Consider the following 16749-nt stretch of genomic DNA (forward strand, 5'->3'; position numbering starts at 1 on the left):
TTACCTATTCTATTTATACAAATTATGACTTATGTTCAACTGTCCTCAAGTATGTATCATACACCATGTATCACCAAAAGTTAGAATAATATTACTTCAGCCATTTTCATAAATGACATAGAAAACACCTTTTGTCTCTTCCTACTAAAAAGAAAAAAATACAGATTGGATGAAAAAATTTGTTTCAGTCCAACAATTCAAATTGTGATTCGTTGTGTTATCTCTTCTACTAAAAAGTAAAACAAATGTTTTACACAGATTCTTTCTCATTTGTTTCATATGTGTGTGTTTTACTGACTATAAAAGATGAAGGTCAACTTAAAAAAAATATTACAACAATATTAAAATTACTAATTTAAAGAATCTTCAAAAAAGTATTTTCCTGAGTAAAACAGTCTTTTCTGTACCTCAGTGCTTAGATTAACAAGTTGAACTTGGTGGAATAATGAAAGGATCTGGGCATATTGACCCTACATTATGGCGGCCAATGGGAAATAACTCTTGCTTAATCGCTTTGAAGGAAACCATCTATAACCTTTTTTTCAAAACCTGGCAGCTACTAACCTACAATGTAAGTCTATAAAACATAGGTAGCAACTGTTCCTTCGCCAAGTGTTCGGCACTTTGAAGTGAAAGTTGCGGGTATCTCTGATGAGACCTTAAAAAGCGAGTCCAAGTGTTGGCACAATAAAGATCCCTCACAGCTGAAGAACACTGATTGCCGAGTAAAGGTCACAATTTGAAGTCATTTACCGGCATACGGTGACGTCTCTATATGAGTAAAAATTTTTCGAACGGGACGTAAAACAACACAAAATCAACTAATCTCTAGTCTTGTTTGAAGTCAGCACTTTGTAAATCCCATGGTCGCTATAAAGGTTATCATTAAAACCTATCATTGGGTCGCATTTTAGCTGACATGTTTCACATCAATTACCTGTATTAGACTTTTGATTTTATACATGTACTTCATTTGACAACTGAATATTCTTCCTGATCAGTAAATAGGGCTCATGAATGGTGTGACTGGAAGACAGAAGATGTCTACACGTCCTAGGCACCTGCTCCCACCTCTGGAATTTCCAGATCTTGTCCTGTTCAGATCAGATTTGAAGTGTTTGTATTTATTTTTTTTTAGATTGATCACAAATCCGTTATCTTTACTTTTATTAAACGAAATTTATTCATTATTACTATTTGTATCAAGCGATAATTTGCAAAACATTTGTACTTTCCTTTTAATTTTCTCATAGATCTGTCCACGTTAACATCCTTAAAATTGGTTATTTATCGTTTAGCAATTTCTGCTGGGTCGGTGTACCCCTTCTCCCTCACTGAGCCTATAATAAAAGAAAACTTTCATTTCCTGGTTTAAAGAACAACTATATTCCCATTTTTTATTGAACTGGAAAATTGATACCACCAAGTGTTTACAATTTTTATGACATGCTTATTAGTTGTATGCTGTTTACATTGGTCGTAGGATATGATTTTAATACCAACAGCTGTGAAGTCACAATGACATAATTATGGAGAAATAGGTCCGGTTGTCTAATTCATATATTTCCGCCATATCGAATATCATCTTTCAATTTTACAAAGATATATACTGAAATATCGTTAAACTTGAAATTAGTCTGAGTTATATGTACCATGGTGGGATTTTTTCGTACCCCTATTACAGAAAATAAAACAATATGAACACAAAATTCGACCTGTCATTTTTAATTAAAAATAGGATGCATAAACAAAGTTATACTCTATATTGAAATGGCTAGAAGGGTGGAAATCCCATGCTTTTGTCTTCCAAATTGGCTATTGTTTTTATTGATGCAAGCTATGTTGCCATCGTCTTAAATTGAAACTTCAAGATGCACGGACAGTTTGATTGTTGATTGATTTTATGTTGTTTATCTTTATGTTGTAGGAATTTTTCACTCATATAGAGACGTCATCATATACAACTCTACCGGTGAAGGGCTTTAAATTAGACCTTTACTCGGCACTCTGTGCCATTGAGCAATGAAAGTTCTTTATCGTGCAAACGTCTTCTGTGACACTGTGCACACTTTTTTATTTCGCCCGTTCAACACTCAGGCTGTACTAAAATAAGACCATGTAGAGACTATGAATGTCTTATTGCTCACTTTAAAACTTCTCTTTGAGTTCCCTGACGATGCCGCTCACGGATTCTGTCAACCACCATTAGCGTTCCTTTCTAGCTGTGAGTCTTATAAAACAGATGTAAGACAAACTCCGAATGGCGTTTTAACCATTTTAACTTCTAATATTAAACTGAAAAATTTAGATACAGGTCGGTCTCGTTCTTAAGGTCTCATCCGAAACTTTTATTTCAAAGTGCCGAGCACTTGGCGAAGAAACAATTGCTTCCTTTTTTCCGACTTAGATCAGTCGCCACCGTGATTCGAACACATGACCTTCCACCCTCCGATCACGGAGCGAGTGCTCTATCAACTGAGCTATCGTGACGACATATGAAATATGAAGATAACGAAGAGTAATCATTTTAAGAAGTTCAATGAAACAATGCAAATTTGAAGCAGAGCAAACATGGACTTCTAAAACATTAAAAATGGGATCAGGTGCCATGGAGGAATTAGCATCCCCTTCCCACTGGTCACAACCGCAATTGCTTCTTGTCATGGTCGGGCAAAAGGAAAAATCCAGTGTGACAATTAGTATGAAAAACGTCAATCAACATTTGACATAATGATAATCTGCTGACAACGTTAGAACCTTTATAGAAATTACTTTGTATCTGTCATTTACCAACGAAAATACCACTATTTTGAAATATGCACTAGTGTTACCGATAAGCTTAGTATTGCCGGAGGGCCTATAAAACAATAAAATTCCTCAATGATTTAAGAAGCCATAGAAACAGTGATGGTTTCGAAATTAGAAATACAATGGGGTGATAAAGAGGCTTTTATTTTCACTTTATCATGCACCTAATGTTGAATCTTTATAATATCGTGTCCTACTACTTTATGGAGTTCGTCACTCACAATGTACTTCATGCATAATAATGAGAAGAAAGAGTTTTTGTGTGAAAGTGATGAAGTCAAATAAGTGGAAACATATAAATTTTCATGTGATAGCTATGTACAACATCTGATAAAATGAATTCCTGATTGATTGTGGTTAGATGTGAGTTTTATCCAACTCGTTTTTTTTCTAAAAAAAAAAAAAACCACATGACTCGTTTAATAAAAATTATATCAAATCCCGGGTCAAGGGAGATCCTATATTTTATTCAACGGAATGGCATGTGGTTATTATGCCACACCCATAGTTGGCACCAAAAAATTAAAAAATATATATATGCGTAGATTTATATTCACTAGTTACAAAGTGCTGTAGCAATCTTAATCTTCAATATCAAGCAATCTCAGGTGGTTGGCCTGCCCTTTTCTCAATTTTTTTTTTTTAATTTGGGCCAAAAATTAAAGGTGGCGATAAAAAAGGTAAATTTACAAATGAGATTAATGAAAAATTAAGTTTAACAAAAGAAAACCCCCACAAAACTTAAGGTATTTTGGGGGGAAAGCATGTGTCCTTCACCTGCCGCCTTTGATTTCATTCTTCTTGATTAAGTTTTCGAAACCGAGAGCCTAGTCTTATCGGATAATTATGAATACAAAATATACAGATATTTGCAAGTGTTATACAAATAGGCTAGACACTTTCCTTATGTTCTATTTTGGATGTGGTGAAAGAGCTTATTCGAATTGCTCTTTCTTTTAAAACTGACTGTATTTACAATATTGTGAAAAAGACCAGCCATACCTTAATATATGACTTCCTGGACGTATAACTGTACCGCAATGGCTATAGGCAGTACAAATTTCTTTACACTATTAATGCTGAAGGTATTGATTTTGTCATTCAGATTTATAGGGACATTTGGGTTTGGTATGTATGTCAATTCAATTTTGTCTTCTTTGTATATTCATTTCATGCCAATTGATGCTCGTCATACAGTAATAACTTTTATGTTTTACATGCATGTATTGATTGATTGTTTGTTGTTTAACGTCCCTCTCGAGAATTTTTCACTCATGGACACGCCACCACTAGCCGGTGGTGAGCTACAAATTTTGACCTATACTCGGCACTCAAGGCCATTGAGCAGTGAGGGTTCTTTTCCGTGCCAGCACCTACTGTGACACGGGACCTCGGTCTCATCCCAAGGACCGGCCTCCACGTCCCGCAGTGGGATTCGAACCCGCGACGTAAGGATCAACTCCTTACTCCGTGACTATGGAGCAGACGCTCTAACCAGTGCGCCATGCGGGCGACAAACATGTACCTTGAGGGATAATTTGGACTGAGGAATGTGTCAAATGTACTCTTACGCCACATACCTGTGCAAAGTTTTCGTGATTGAATATGAAAATTCTTAAAGCTATATATGGCGTATCTGAGCTAAAAAATAATAATACAAAGTTTAGTGAAGATATACATTTGTTTTGTATGTTCAAATTAAAATTTTCACCAATTTTGAAGTCGGATAAGCTAAGTTTTATATTAGAATTAATTGTGTCGAATATTAATAAGAAACGTTACTCGCATGGCTGCGGGAAAATAAAGCACTAAAACCATATGGAAGAAGAGGTAGAAATGAACATGGTATTGTTAATATAACATTTGTTTTCTTTACCTCTCTCCATATTTGCATATCTCTTCCTAACTTTTCTCTCCGAATCTGTTAAAATGCTTGTGTTCGCTGGTCTATCCCTCCTTCTCATTGCTTGCCATTATTGTTGGTTGTCTAAATATACTGTAGATTCCTAAATATACGCGAGAAATTAATTATCGCGTAATTACGCGAGAAGTACCACTCTCGAAATAAAATTATTCTCTTTTATTTCTATGGTGATTTAATCCATGTAAAATCTCTTGATCAACCACCCACTCGCGAATTATTGTTCTCGCGATTTGACGTTAAAGAGCCATTTTGCGATAATCAATACTCGCGAAAAATATGGAATCTACAGTAGTTTTACGCAATCAAATTAAGGCGGAGTTATTTAAATCTCTTGTTTCTGTAGAGTCGGTAAATAGATTTGTTATTGTTTATAATAACTTTGAAACGCCATTGATTTCAATTATGTAATTAACTGAAAAAATAGTTTCTTTATTTTAAGTAGTGAAACAAATAGAAAGATCTTTTAAATTTTAGTTATCTGAATTTATAAAAAAATAACCTTATATAGCTTTAAATGAAGACAAATGCTCCTTTTTAAACAAGATAACTATCGATCATTTTCGAGGTTATCCTTTCCTATAATTTTGCTAGATTGTCCAAAATTAATTTCATGTGTTAACGTCTCTCGCGCGCATTGGTTTCGGGGAAATTTGTGAAAGAAAAAAAAATCGGTTATTGAAATGGTGAAAAATGGCGGGCGGGCGGTTGCCAAAACGGTACCTCTTTTGTCTTGATAACTTCTCCTAAATTTATCAAGAATGGAACGTTTAATATGTTGTGATGATCAATTGTACGTCTGTCAAAGATTTGCATACTGCTTGGATTTTGGTTTTTGATAATTTATGAGAAAAATACTAACTGTTGAAGTAAGTCAATTTTAACAAAATGTTGCATATAGGGCACTTCATTTGTCCGGATAACTCCTCCTACTGTTTGCAAGATGGGATTTGTATACTCGCACTTTCTAAAGAAAATTCGGGTATATTTTGTTACCTTGATACGTCCGTCCGTCTGTCACACTTTCTTCTATATCAAATTAACTACTCCTACATTTTAAGCAAAATTCAATTAATCTTTTGGAATATGATAGGTTGTGTTCTATAAATGTGCAATAAAGATTTGGAATTTTCATTTTCTAGCTGGAGGCAAAACAGGGGTAAAAAAAAAATGACGTTTTTTCTACAAAAGCCTAGTTCCCAGAACTCCTCTTACAATTTAACAAGCAGCCTTATCATCTTTTGGAAATTGATTGGAGGGATTACTCTTTGTCAAAATCAAAAACTCTTGTAAAGAATTATCTATCTTTAGTATATTGTACTTCTACACCGAGAGGGTCGTTCGAGAGAAAAAAATCAAGTTGATCGACTACTCTTTGTTTTCTTCGCCTTCTCATTTTAATTTACCACAGCAATACTGTTCTTTGAAATAAAAAAAAAAAGATGAATAAAATTATGTATATTTTTTAGTAAGAATAGCAACATTGTTCATCGAAATCAAAACTAATAAACTCTTAAAGACCCATTTTTTTAGTGTATGGTTACCTGAGGAGAGGGATTGGTCTTAGTAGTCTTAGTAGTACTGGTGCTATTTACTAGGAAAGTCCAAATACTCAAGATGTCAAAAATCCATTTACACGTTGCATTACACAGGATGTCTGTCTCCGTTAATCAGGGTCAATATTACGCGTTTCTTTCCTAATTTTGAATTTAACTACTGTAAATAATTTAAGCGCCGTTAAACAAAATTGGTTGCTTTCATGTTTCCATCGATATCTTTTGAAAGAAAATAATTTATATAGAAGTATCATTTTAAAAATATTATTGAAAAAAAAATCTCGAGTAACAACTACAAAGCAGTCATGTACATATTTTTCAATCGTCAGTGAAAGAAATCATCATTAAATAGTGTAAATACTGAAATAATAAGATTCCATTTATCGCGTTGACATTTACCAGGATCGGAATATTATTTATTTTCGGCCAACAGTGGAGTCCAAAATATTCCCCTTTGCAATTTCTGAAGTTTTTTTTTTTTTTATTTTTACACCCTGGTTACAGATTTCTGTTGTTTGTATATATTTTTTTTAGATCGATTGTTGTTCGTAATCTTCACCATTTTCATTACGACCAGTGACCATGCTATTGTTTTCAAAACATGCAAAGTCAGATTATCATTTAGCACAGGTAGCTGGCCTGTCAATCAAATCGGAAGCTATTGTTTTCTTAATGATTGACAGGCGGTATACTTTTGGTCTTAAATTGGGTAGATTTTGGAGGCGTTAACGTACAATTGGGTACAATTATGTACGTTATTAAAGAATAATTGTGACCAAGTCTTATTAAAACTGAATAAAAACTGAAGGAGGAGTAGGAGATTTAATTAATTTCAAACAATTATTTTTTGTTAGTATCCATGGCAACACTGTTCATTGATATCAAATACGGATATAGAGTATTATGTATCTTAGTATAGTCCACTTGTCTACCAAGTTTTAATGAAATCGGGTCAAAACTGTAGGAGGAGAAGAGTTTTGAAAGAATAAATTTAATTCTACACTTTGTAATGAACTTTCACATAAGTTTCAATTTTTAATGTCCAATGGTTCTTGAGAAGGAGATTTTTGAAGATTTGTTCCCTATATATGTACATTCCCATGTAAAAATCTATTCCCCTATTATTGCTCCACCCTACCACTGGAGGTCATGAATTGGACAAGTGTGGATCAAAATACATGTATTTAATGAAGTTTCACATAATTTAAAACTTTTCTGGAAAAGTATATCTTGAGAAGATTTTTGAAATGTGCCATTAAATTTTCAATTAAATTGAATTTTCACTAATTTGTATCCTTTCTTGCTCTCCCCTTGAAATGGGGTTTGACCCTTCATTTCAACAAACTTAACAAATTTAACTCCCCTTTACCCAAGGATACTTTGAGGTATTTTAAAATGCCCCAACGGTTCTTGAGAAAATGAAACTGTAAAAAAAAAAATATGATAAAAACAACCTTGTTTTAAACAAAAATTGTTTTTCTTGAGAATTTCAAATATATATATATATATATATATATATATATATATATATATATATATATATATATATATATATATATATATATATATATATATATATATATATATATATATATATTTCATCCCTCTTCTAATGTGTTCAAATATGGACTGTCAAATATTCTGATAGATTTAAGTCAGGAACTTTACATGATCTTAAGTAATAGGCCTTCCGTGTGAAATTTGTAATAAACCACGAGGAAAGACTGTCTGTGTCTTTTTGTAACTAGATGTAGATTAAAGACAAAATAGTCAACTTTTTTACATTTCTGAAAGAGGTTATGTTCTAGCTGCAGTATGAATTAATTAGTGAAAGGTCAATCAATTTAAGGTTTTCGAGGTCAAAAAATGTTGCTACTCAAAGAAAGGTATTGTCACATTGAATACACTTGTGAAATATAAAAAGCCAGCATAAAATGTTCAAAAGTTATGACAAAGGTTACAATAAATGCACGAGAAATAGAACAGCCCTTACGCCAATCATTCAAAAGTTATGATCAAGGACAAAAAGATTTCACACAGGCGAAAAGCAAACAGAAAAAAATATCCCCAGAACATCCGATTACGTGGCCAAAAAATCTAGATCTTTTGTATTAAATGAACCTTTTTTAAGATAAATTACGTACACGTGGCGTTTTAGAGTCATGATTTTTTTTTCTTTTAAATTATTCTTGGTTGCTTATCAGGAATGTTGTGTAGCACTAGTTCTATAAATAATACATCTGCAGAAACGTTATGGGTCAGTTTTCTGTAATGCCTATGTTTTAATCAAATGGACGAAACAGTGTTTTGGAATTATTAAGGTTATTATGTCTTCTTTTAAAGTTAATTTATCGATTGGTAAACTATCACATCAGACATCAACGTATCCTCCACCTCCAAATAATGCAAGTTGGTTTATTGCGAGTAACGCAGTTGATGGAAACCCATCTTCTTGCACACGGAGCAATGTTATAGGGATGTCCTCTCCTTACAGCAGTATGTGGTGGAGAGTTGATCTCGGTGACATCTACAGTATTCATAGCATTAGGATAATCTTCAAGGACTATGGTCCAGCTTACGGTATACATTGTATGTTTGATATCTATGCTTTGCCCTAGTTATCATAGTTCGCCTTCCTTGCCTTCATTCTGTTATCAACTTCTGCCAAAATTATATTTTAACTGATATTTATAGTAGTGTATGTTTTAATGCGCATTTAATGTTCAGTGGTACAACATAGCACATAATGATGACGGAGATATTGATATACAAATACAGAATATTATATATCAGAATGCTATGTAACAATATTTGCATTTCCAACTGTTTTCTCTGTGATAACTTTTTGTAAGTTAAGTGTGTTGATTTCTCGATAATTACAACTAGTAATTTTGCTTTGTATAAAACTTAAGTGCCTAATATGCATGTCAATTTCTCGCGGCTGTCATTGTGTCTGACATTAAGTGGCAGGGACTAAGGAAATTAACATGGAATACCTCGTGTATTATAAATCTATTAAACAGCATTTTTTATTTCACATAAAAATGTAAGTATAAGGAATCAGTTTCTAATTTGCTGTATAAGCAAGGGGCATCACACGACGATAGGCAAAAACATGGGATAGTTGAAGCCCGTTTGCAAATTATCCAACAGAACGTTAACAATAAACATTGATGCCTTGGCATACATAACAAACTAAATAGTGATTCCATAAATCACTGCGATTTATTTGCATACAGGTATTTTTTAACCTAAATTTTAGAGCCACAAAGCATTCAATTCATTTTCATTTGTACTACATTTTGTTTTTGATCAATGGGAATAGGTGGGAATATGACTTCCTAATCTTATAATACAGGCTCCTCCATAATGCAATGTTCCTACTCTAATAAGTGAAAAGTGTTGTAATTTATTCTTTATATTCATATAGTAAACATGACAAAACTTGTGACAGTCCATTGTTTATCTCTTGCAGAATTAAGACAGAGAGGAAGATTTGCAGGTTTTTCAATTTATTTTTCAAACTCTACTAATAGCAAAGATTGGGTTCTGTGTTACAAGGGCGGACCCGAGCTACCTCCTTTGGATTTTAACACAACCTGCATGAAAAATGGCAGATACTTCATTTATTACAACGAAAGACTGAAGAATGTTACCTATCCTAATGGCTATGAGACTATGAGCATCATCGAGTTATGCGAAGTTATTGTGTACGGTAAGCAGCTCTCAGCTCAGTCATATAGTGTTTGTTTAATCTATACTGCTCAAGGACCAGTCGACTGTATGCCGAAGTAAAATGTTAGTCATATATATTGTTTTCCTTCATTGTCTTTCTAAAAACATTTTAAACTAATACTCCTATCAGAGATCTGGATCGTTGTCGGTTAAACTGTGAAAATTCTTAGAAAAAAAAAAAAAACACAATTTTTTAAATTGATTTTGTTGACATGCTTTCAATATGCTTCTCCTACAGTTTTCATCTAAAATCAAAAGTGGATAAAAGGTGTGTAATTCTGTTAACTGGGTTGTATTTTGATTAAATGGAGAAATCATTGTTACTAAAAATAAAAAAAAAAATATTCTTTCAAAATTCCTTTTACTGATACGTTATGATTTAAAAATTATAAAGCATTAAAAATAAGAATTTCATTTTTTGGACCAGGATGTGCCCAAAAGGGAGTCTATGGAATGAACTGTGACGTAACCTGCCCTGTAAACTGTCAAGAACAGAGATGCCACATAGTTAATGGAAGCTGTATGGGATGTAGGCCAGGGTGGACAGGAGTCATGTGTAATCAATGTATGATCAGTAAAACTGTGTAATGATTGATCAGTTTATAGCCGATATTTTCATACTAACAAAACCTACAGGACATTTAAACCATTTTATTATGTTCACTAAAATGTTGTTCCAAGTGCACAATAACTGATGTAAATGTGGAAAATTAATCCTTGCGATTATAATTAATTCAACAACTTTTAGAATATATACTTAGATTTATAAAATCATAGTTTAGTCAACTTAAACATATCTTTTATATCGAAATCAATAAGTTTGTTTTTTTTTTTAAAACTTGTTAAATTTTACCTATATCAAAGTCTATTTGTAAATGTCATAATGTTTTTTTTTTCTTCTTATCCGTTTCCTTTTTATATTCATATGAAGCAGAGTTTATTCACAAACTTACACATGAGAAGAGGAAGACACTTGCTGTGGCCTTCTACTCGACATTTAGATATATCAACGACTTAATAACAATTAACAAGAGTAACTTCCATTCATATGTCGACTCGATATATCCCAGTGAACTTGATATAAAAGATACCATAAAATCTTAAACATCTGCTTCATATTTGGATATTTTACGAGAAAACGACTTTAATGGCAACCGAACAACAAAACTTTATAATAAAAGTGATGACTTCAACTTTTCCATCGTCAAATTCCATTATTTATGTGGCAATATACCCTTGTCACACGCATTTAGGACTGAGTCTCCCAGTTCGATACGCATGTATCTGCTCCAAGTACGAACAATTTCTAAAACGGGGCAAGCTATTAACAAACAAGTTGATGGAACAAGGATATCAACAGTTTGGTTTAAAGTTATCATTTCGCAAGTTCTATGGTCGATATAATGACCTTGTCAGCAAAAGCAATCTATTATTTTGTTGAATACTGACAGCTGTTTTTCATTCTAATTGTAAGACCATTATTTAAACAATGAATTGTCTACGGATTTTTCCGTTTGTCCGATCATGGCAATTAGCACGCGTGGGTGTTACAGGTCGACAGGGGATGCTTACTCCTCCATGGCACTTGATCCCTCCTCTGATGGTTTTAGAGGTCTTTGTTTGCTCTGCTCCAATTTTTTTAATGTTTCAATGGAGTTTTGAAATTGATTACTGTTCGTTATCTTCATATTTCATTCCCAGTAAAAAGTATAGAATATGTAACCAAAAAATAACTTAAAAGGATATCTAATAAGGGGTTTGCTGAAATTTTAGTCTAGAGAAATATTACTGCCCTATATATAAATGATATTTAAAGCAACGCTTTAATGAATATTTGATTTACCCCGAACAAACAGCATGTCCTGATGGTTGGTATGGATCTGGGTGTAAAAATAAATGTTTTGGGCATTGCAAAAACAAAGTTTCCTGTCATCGAGAATTAGGCAGTTGTGTAGGTGGATGTTCATCAGGATGGATAGGGGCCATGTGTGATATAGGTAAATATTTCTTTTCCAGTGTTGAATATTTAGACAAAATGTGATGAATTTAGACTCTAGTCCGTTGAAAATTGATCCACGTCATGGAATTTTGATCGTGAAACTGGTTATAAATTCACTATCATTAAAATATATATTAATAAATTGATAATTATTCATAACTTATTATATCTTCAATTTCAACTAGACAGTCTGTACAAATCATGAAATACTTCAAATGGGAAGGTATGGAATTTTTGATGAACCCTTAAGATATGCAAGTAATTTATATGTGGTGTATCATGTTTTAAATGGAAAGTTTACAATATGATACCTTCTACATTTGCCTCTACTTAGAAAATTCAAAATTTACAACATGAAAGATTTTTCACTATTTTGCATATAATCGCAATATTTTGCGTGATACCATTATAAAAGAAATTTGTCTAATTCTATAAAAATTAAAAATGAATACATAGTTACACAATATATTGTTAGTTCAGAAATCCGGTTGTTTATATTTGCTATAGCCTAACAGCACTCCAGTTTTTTTTTTTTTTTGGTTTTTTTTCGTTAAATATTTCTAAATTACGTAGTTCTAGGATTTTGTAAATGTTGCAAGTTGAAGCATGATGCATATACATTTTTTATGCATACACAGTCATGTACAATATTACATGTAGTAAGTATATTTGTCTTGAAAACCGGGATTTATAAACAACTTTCAGTGATCTTTCTAGGACTTTCACTGTCGAGTTCACCAAGCAGTTACACAACGATTCTTATATTTACTTACTCTGTTTAGTAGGGGGTCAATATTATTTTATAAGCGACGGCTACATGTCCATGCATTGTGTATACTAAACTATACATAACCAGAAACTTTATTACAGAATGTGAAGAAGGAATGTTTGGTCCAGGTTGTATCCATAATTGTAGCGGAAATTGTTGGAATAATTCTAACTGCAATAAACAAACAGGGGACTGTAACTTGGGTTGTAATCCTGGGTTTACTGGGACTTTATGTGACAACAGTATGTACAACTTATTCAACTTATCACTTCATGAAAGTCTCTGCATTTTATTTACTGGAATTAATTTTATTACCAATGTTATAGTCATTTTCCTCTTTATTATCAGAGTAATATTTTCTCCTCCTGATGTTAAAATATAATTTCATTTAAATGGCAGTCCTCAAGTCAATATATATTCTTAAAGATATGGATACATGCTGTATGAAGTTGCAATTGAATTCTAGAATCAATAGGGGTAGTGCAACCCTTTCTCCTCATCTTAATTTCTTTTGAGAAAAGCACTAAATAATATAATAATAAATAATATAATTAGACGAATACCTGCGATAAAAAGGATTATTGAGTCAATAAACTACATCGACTAATTCGGACATTCTGTGTTTGTTTTACAAACATGTTCATGTGTATAAGCTATTATTTAATGAATATTTTAACTTTAAACTGATTAGTAAGCTGTGAGAAATTGTGCTCCTATTTTCACAGCCCATTTTTCAAACATTATTCGCCACACTATTTCGACGTATATTAAAGTTTAATTAGAAATATACTGAAAACAAAAAGAAACGCAAGGAAACATAATATGCGGAAGCGTTTTGACTGCATGGCCGAAATTTACGAAAACTGGTCAAAGGGGTGTCTTTGTAACTGTACACTCGAGGTACTTTCCAAGCACTATAGAATACAAGCTTTTGATTCAAACAAAACTTAAATATTGTTGAACTTTTGCATCTTTGTTGTTAAAGTACAACACAGGAAAGGCTGACAGAGATTTCAAAGCGATGTCTGTGTTCATTATAAGAAAACACGATACGAATAAATCAGCGTACCTGTTTTTAATCTTTAATTCCTTATGAATCACACATGACACTCACGGAATATATGCTTTAAAACTCCCATTTCATATATTAGTTTACTTGAATTCTTGTGTTTAATTTTCACTCGGCAAATATTTAATCAATAGTTATGACGTCGTGGGTTTGGTATTTAACCCCTGTGATAAATACTTAGCTACATGTATTTATACCACCCAAAAACGACAATATTTAGTTTATATGATGATTTTGAATGATTCTGTTCATTTCTTGGACCTGAAATTAAATCTTAAATATTGATATTTAAGGAATCACTGTCTAGTTAGTAGAGTACATGTATGCCAGGGCATCAAAGATAGTTGGAAACGTGGGATAATTTGCATAACGGGCGAAGCTAACTAGCCAGTGATTCCTTATATTTCCATTTCATTGTGAAATAAAATTGTAAATTTAGATTTTAAAAATGTAGACTAATAGATTTAAATTACACGAGGCCTTACATGTCAATTTCAATAGTCCCCGCCCACTGTCGTCGAACTCAAAGACAGCCGCACGAGATTTACATGCATATTAGGCCTCCTTAGCGTCAGACACGAAGACAGCCGCACAAGAATTACATGCATATTAAGCTTTCTTAGCTCCTGACCTTTCGCTTGGAGAAATTTACATTCCAGTAGAATGATCAAGAAATCAACTCAACCTTCAAAGTGTTATCACAGAGAAAATCAATAGAAATGGAAATGTTAAGAAATCATTATCTCTAAAATTCACGTCATACAGCTTATTATGACGTCATTTTGTATAGGCAAGAAGGATATCTCGATGTATTAACATACCCGCGCGTGAAATGTCTGATGTTACGTGGGGAAAATGGTAAAAAGCCAAAAACACGTGCAAATTGATGATGACAGGTTTGTCAACACATCTTGTTATACAACTTACTGAGCTGAAGATATACACATTGTTTTTCGATATTTAAAGAGAATTTGAATTTTTTTTGGAATCATGGTGTGGCTGACGGAAGTTCTATGGGGTCTGGCTATTGCATTGTTAGTAAAGGAACAGGTTGATGTGCGGTTTGTTGTGGATTTTTTTTTTTTACAATAGAACGTCTTAATTATCAGTCGTCAGAAACACTCCCAATCAAGCATGACGATGACGTTGGTGCGTTATAAGGAGAAGTCAAGATTGGGTTATTCATCCTGCCATCAGTGTAATCGCCCATTACGACCATGGAAACCACTATCAATACAGAAGGCAATCATGATCGGTACATTTACCCAAAATCTGAAAGAAACCCATTTCGCGAATTTGGTATGTTAGCTCGTCAACATTACGTCAGTGTTTCTCGCGTGTGTGCGCATTATGCCTATTTTTTCTGGATGTGAACCTAAGGCCCAATGTAGCCAGACTTTCTCTCAAATATTCACATTAACCCACTCGACTGTTGTTCGGACTAACTGGATGGTAGGGCGTAAATGCGTCGGAATGTCTATTTAAGCTACTCTCGACCAATGAAGCGCTGCCTTGTCGAAAAGGTTGAATAATATCCCTATGAGGAAGATAAATCCTCTTAAGAACTTCATGCAGAGGAGAATTAAGGGTGTGATAGATGCGTGAGAGAGGCATAGGAGATAATGAGAATTTTCGATTTTCACTTTTGGGGGGTACGGCCATTTGAGTTTCAATTACTCATGGATTATCGGTCAAAATCAAATGAGATTTTGCTTACTGGTTGATAAAAGATGAGTTTAGATGTTAGATTAGAATACTGGAAAAAAACTTTCCAAAATATAACATCAATCATCTCAAATTGTTACCCTGAATATCCTTTTCCTTTCAATATATTTAATTCAATATATATACGCTGCCGCTTCAACATCAAAAATGTAATAATGCGAGGTTAGGATAATCTCGATATGGTCATATTGAAATTCAAATTTTTAATTAAAAATATGTTAAATCAACAACCTTAACATGATATTTTAATCAGATTAGTTTAATTAATTTTTCTTGTTAATTCTTATTAGAAATGAAATGTACTATGATATGCAGATCATATCTAATAGAGGGAGGAAACAGGAGGAGTTCTATTCTGAAATAGGTGAATGTAGAACGAAATAAATGCAGTGGGTCAGTTTTCCGAGGGAGGAGGTCCTACACTAGAGTCAGTCAAGGAGATATTTTATGAAGGAATCCATACTCCATTTTGATTAATAATATATCATTATGTTTCAATACGTCTTTTGATTAGCGTGTCCTGTCGGAAAATTCGGAATCCTTTGCAGAGAAACTTGCAGTGGTCATTGTATAAACGAAACAAAATGCCATTATGTAGATGGAACCTGCAGGGAAGGGTGTAGTGATGGATATTCTGGGGATAGGTGCAATGAATGTAAGAATTACACAAAAGAATATTACGTTAGTAATTTTTTTTACTTTGGTTGTTTCTACATTACTGTTATATTTAAGGTCTGTTGTGGAACAATGGCCCTAAAATATGCTATGCTTGATGATTTTCACATTGAAATCGACGATTTCTTTCAGCATGCCAAAAGGGCTTGTTTGGCTCAAATTGTTCACAAAAATGCTCAATAAATTGTCGCACTGCTCATGAATGTTCTAACACTGATGGCTCATGCGTATGTTCTCCAGGCTGGACAGGGTCACCAAGCTGCAACAAAGGTAATTCTCAGAGAAAGAAATTGAATCATTGAATTTATTGGGATATGATGAAAAATAGAATTAAATATCTGTGTACAATATCTCTGTATTTGATTCTCTGTGTGTAATAGGTAATATCTATAAATCATGATTATCATGGACTTGAAGCAAACCAGAACCATAAGTTTTTGACGAGACTCAAGCTCTTCTGGTTTTACTTAAGGATGACGTTTACTCTGGGTT

This window comes from Saccostrea echinata, unplaced genomic scaffold (assembly GCF_033153115.1).
Source record: "Saccostrea echinata isolate AGI-Se365-2 ecotype Australia unplaced genomic scaffold, CSIRO_AGI_Sech_v1 ptg000027l, whole genome shotgun sequence".
NCBI lineage: Eukaryota > Metazoa > Mollusca > Bivalvia > Ostreida > Ostreidae > Saccostrea > Saccostrea echinata.